Source organism: Octopus bimaculoides, chromosome 23 (assembly GCF_001194135.2).
Source record: "Octopus bimaculoides isolate UCB-OBI-ISO-001 chromosome 23, ASM119413v2, whole genome shotgun sequence".
Lineage (NCBI taxonomy): Eukaryota > Metazoa > Mollusca > Cephalopoda > Octopoda > Octopodidae > Octopus > Octopus bimaculoides.
The window spans coordinates 34,831,514-34,837,293 of NC_069003.1; the positions used below are offsets into that span (position 1 = coordinate 34,831,514).

Genomic DNA, 5,780 nt, shown 5'->3' on the forward strand with positions numbered 1-5,780 from the left:
ACACACACACACACACACACACACACACACACATATATATATATATATATATGTATATATACATAGACATATATATGTGTGTGCGAGTATATATATATGTATATATATACATGTATGTATGTGTGTGCACGCGTGTATGTGTGAGTGTGCGCGTGTATGTGTGTGTGTGTATCATAGTAGGTGAAATATAAGCATATTGAATACAAATAAATGATTTTGGCAAAGGTCATATTTACTCGTGAAATTGTTTGTTATATGTCACCAAATACAAAGTAAAGTTTATTCACAATATCTGGAACGAAGCGCCATTTTTTCAGTAGATATTCGAAATTCTAATTATATTTTGGATTTTTAATCTATTTTAACTCATTTGAGAAAAACCCAAAATTATATTTCAAAATGTCAATTTTATCCTCTGTTTGCAATATTTGCTTCTTTTTTATTTTGTTTTTTGTTCATTAAGTTTCCAGTACCTTCTTTGGAAATATACTAAGTATTCCATGTATGTGATGGAAGATGCGATTTATCTATTGCTAGTAAAAAATATATATACACCTTTACTGTTTACATCCATATTTGAAGTAAAACTTATTGTGTCTACATACATCTAAGATACCCGGCCGTTAAGAATCTAAGTTCATGTATGTATGTGTATATATATATATATATATATATATATATATATATATATATATATGTATGTATGTATGTATGTATGTATGTATGTATGTATGTATGTATGTATGTATGTACATATATATAATTCAATGACACTGCTTTGTATTAAGACAACCGTATTTCAGTTTCGAACTCAGTTTGCCGAGAGTGACGCTAGAGGTACTGGACGACATACAGGATGGTCACAGATGGAACGCCTTTAGTGACAGGCTTTCGCGTCCAAGGCTAACCTGAGCTTAACACTTCCACCAATAACAGCAACATTTATGCCGTCTGTCAACAATTTCTGCCCTACCCGGTCTTTGATAATGGTTTCAGATTTTGGCACAAGCCCAGCAATTTCGATGAAAGGAGTTAGTTAATTACATCGACCCCAGAGCTCAACTGGTACCTATTTTATCGACCTCGAAATGATAAAGGACAAAGTCAACCTCGGCGGAATTTGAACTCAGAACGTGAAGGTCAACGAAATACCACGAAGCATTTTATCCGGCGTGTCAATGATCCTGCCATCTCACCACCTTTACACAGTGACAATGATGATTTCCAAAAACGGTGCTTGGAACATTTAAATGACGGATAAGGCGTGTGCTTAACTGTATATCGAGCTCCATCTCGTTCTCCACTCCGAAACGGAGAAATGTAAACTTAATGGCGGCCATATTTGAATTGAGAAAATATAAAATGTCGTCCAGAAATCCTGGGACAAATCAACATTTTATCATTCAGTCTTTTGTGTTCTCCGCTCACCCCTCGTTAAACATCTAATAAACATACATCTAACCTATGTTTCTAGTCAACAGTCCTCACTCTGTACTCCTATAAAACAGTTTAGTTATTCTCTTGTGTAAAACCTAGTAACAATTACTACAATAGCAATAGAAACTACAATGAGCGGAAGTAAAGGAATGATGGGAGATGGATGGCGTGTGTTGTGATGATAGTGTTGACGTTCATGTCGGAGCGTTTGGATATTGAATTATTCAGTCTGTGGAATAATTCCTCAAAGAATCATGGCTCAGTTCTACAAAAGACACCAACAAAGCCGAACACAAACGAACGCTTCAGACGGTGTTTTGTTTGTTTTTACTTTTGGTCTTTTTATGTCGCCATTTGAACATGTATGTGCATGTGTGTGTGCGTGTGTCTGTGTGTGTGTCTGTGTGCGTGTATGTGTGTATGTATTTGTTCATGTCTATATATGTGTTTGTTGGCCTTATATGTATGTGTGCGTTTGTGTGTGTGCATATGCTTGGTGATGCTTGCACATGTATTTGTGTGTTCATGTATGTATACGTGTTCTACGGCATTGGTCAGTTTGATGTCGATAAGTATGAAGATGTAAAAGAAGAATGGGAAATAAGATCAGTCTCTCGTATTATATACGCGCGTGATAGTTATAATAAAGCAAAATAAACAACCAGCTTGACCTATATTATCACCTTTATCGCTGGCAAAAGCTGTTTGGTGAGGCTTAACCAACATAAATATACAAACTTTGTTTCATAGAAGAGCGTCTATCCTCTGGAAATAATAAAACTAAATCAAATATTGTAAATAGTTCAAAGACGCCATCTGCATGACAAACAATAGTTAAGTTAACGGTAACATATTTAATGCCGAGTGCATTAAAAAAGCGAACCGGGCGTAATTATACGGTATTCTCTAAACAGTTCTGTTCCTCTAAACCAACCAGTTAAATTTGTCATGTTTATACGCCTGTTGCATAGGTTATATATATTATCTCATACCCTGATATTGTATGGACTGCGATCTCCGTTGACAGATAGCTGATATTAAATAAAGTGCTAAAAACACTTATGGTATGCAAATTAATCGTTTCATTTCTCTGAAGCTAGCGAACTTGTGTATATAAACAGATTGGCTGCTTGTCTCTCTGTGATTGATCAAATTGATACAGACGCCTCTGATGAGAGCTCAATAAGGTTCGAAAACTGATTAAGGCTGTTCGTCGTTTTTTTACTATCAACAGAAAAATTATTGAATTGGCCATGTTTAAAATTTTACCTGGTGATGGAGGTTTATGTATTGTTATGTAATCTTTTATGATTGCATTAAATAAATAAAATCCTGCCGAAACAGCTATCGTGAATTTTAAACGTCATTTGTATTTATTTCATATATTTGCTGCATGGGTTACATATATATTATATAGTCTTGTATGTTTAAGCAATAATTTTTCAGTGAATAAGAGAAAGTATCGGCTTCGCTGAAGAGGACATAATAAGACTGAAAGATGTTGTGAATTGGTAGAGTTGTTAGGATATAGAACAAAATATCTTCTGGTATTTGTTCCGGTTTTCTGTACCCTGTCTTCAAATCTCTCCATAGTCAACTTTTGCCGTTCTTCCTTTCTGGTTCGATAAAATACACACAGATCCGGGATGGTGAATTGAAAGAAACGTAGTGAGTGCTTTGTGATATCTGTTCGTGATCTTCGTATTACGAGTTGTTGGACTTCATCTTTCACTCGGTTTAACGCCACATTTTAATATTTTAACCAAACGCCATTTAGTTGTAAATGTTAAAGCCAGATCTTCACTTTGACAGAAACTTTCCTTCTTTCTACTGTTGGTCTTGAACGCCCTAAAACACCATATTCCGTTGGCGCTGCCCTTTCGTCCTGAGAAAACGGTGAAAATAAAATGCATAAGATTATTTCTGATTTGGGCACAAAGCCTAATAATACTTGATGGAAGTGGGTTATTTGATTACATCAAATCTAATGCTCGACAAGGATGTAAGACAAAATCAACCTCGGCGGAATTTGAACTCAGAACGTAAAGTCGGAAGAAATGCCGCTAAACATCTTGTCCGGCGCGCTAAGATTCTGCCAACTGGTCCTCCTTAATAATTTTGTGGGGGGGGGGGAGAAGCAGTAATTTCAGAGGGAGGAGGGTACTCGATTACATCGACTCCAATACTTGAAGGGACTTAATAGCATCGACCCTTAATAATAAATGGTAAAGTTAACCTCTGCGAAATTTGAACTGCGAATGTTAAGACCTAAATGATAAATTATACATCACCAATTAATTAGTATTGTTTGTTTTTTTCCCCTTCTCCGTGTAATTATTTCTAATTAAATATTGATCGTATCAAATGTATAAACACAAATTTAATTATAATTTGACAACAGACCATCTTTCACGTGTGATAGACATCATAAAAAAATTACCCATTCCCTTGGTGAAAGTTATCTGAGACATCGTTAGACATAACATAAAATTATGTAATAACATAATCGATAGCAGTCTGTATACTGCTGCTGCTATTACACTGGTATCATATTCAAGACACAAGACTCGTATTTTAGTATTATATATAACACCAATGTTATCTATAGGAGATAAGACTAATATTAGATATACACCAGTGTTAATATTGTTGTTTCACTGGTTATACATGTGTCGCACATTATGAATACAATCTGTAAGTGGAACAGTAAGAATATGCAAGATTTTTCTCAGGTTTAAGATGTGAAATTGTTTTTGTTATCTACATTCCAAAGATGGAGCTTTGTATCTTTGTTGGAAACCAGCTCCTTCTTCAGAGGAAGGATTTAAGTAATTGAAAACAGAAGCGAGCATCCATCCATCCATACACACATACATACATATTACCAATAACTCGTGAACACACATATATTCCTACGAACATTAATGTGGACGTACGTGCCACATATGCACACATGGCGGCACCATACACCCAACGTATACATATATATATATATATACATTTATAAATACACACACACACACACACACACATATATATATATATATATATATATATATATATATATATAGCCGCATTCATACACACACAAACATATCCTAATACATAAATAATGCTTTGGAAATTATTAATTACAACCTTAAAAGTCTAGTAGAATGCGAATGTATACAGGCAAATATTGTCTCGTTTACGACACCAACTTCCAGAGAAGAGTTTTGCATTCAATTCTAATGCCTTTGACAAACTGCATTATATTCACTGAACTTCGCCATTTCATTCCAATCTGGTGAAATTCTAAAGACACAAACACTGGCTCTCACGCACACACACACACACATTTGGAAATCTCTCTGACGGGGTCAGAGATAGGAGATTTCTCAATTTCAAAAGTCCTTATTATTGCGTGAATTTGAACAATGGATGTTTTGTAGCAAACAGGACTGATACGTATTTTCATTATTGGAGAATATATCGTTATAAATAATCATTATGATATATTAAAACACCAATTCTACTACTACTACTACTACTACTACTACTACTACTACTACTACTACTACTACTACTACTACTACTACTACTCACAAATGATTAGACAGTACCGCAATTATACATACATACATAGACGTATGCATATACATAGACAAACGTATATATATTTTTAAAATTACACACACCACATATGCACGCGTATATATTGTCACACATATACGCAAACACACACACACACACACACACACACACACACAAACACAGACACAGACACACGCACACACACACACACACACACACACACACATAAATATATATATCATATATGTGTATTTATATACGTGTATGTGCACCTTATGTCGGCTGTCAGAGCATCACGATGCAATTATTTCTGCAAGTGGACTGCAAGAATCACTTTTCAGGTTTTAACTCGGTTGATCTTTCTACTTTGAGAAACTGCTAGGCGGCCATTGCGATGTTTGACTCTCGTGACATTCAGCCAGTATGCAGACGATCTCTCCAGACGTAACTGACGCAGAATAAGTTAGCAGATGATATATCCAGACGTAACTGATGCAGAATAAGTGGTCCGTTTTTGTCTGTGAGATTCGGTCAGTTCGTTAAGAAACAAAAGCTCTTAACAAAAGTGACAGGAGTGAAATAACTCGTACGACTGTGTGAAATAATGGCGAAACTATAGAGATAGAGAAATGGGGACGGTTTTATGGAGGGCTGATGGTTGTTTTAGTGATGGCGGCGGTGCGGTGGTGATGGTGGTGGTGCTAGTAGCGGGGCAGTGGTGGTGATAGTGGTGGTGGTGGTAGTTGTTGTTGTTGTTGGTGGTGGTGGTG

The 5,780-nt window shown here is 35.8% G+C and overlaps 1 protein-coding gene across 6 annotated transcripts in view; it reads left to right on the top strand.

Annotated features, from left to right (window-relative positions):
- LOC106878307 (ankyrin repeat and death domain-containing protein 1A) overlaps positions 1–5,780 on the top strand; it is a 156,757-nt gene that overhangs the window by 133,447 nt on the left and 17,530 nt on the right. The window lies entirely within an intron of this gene.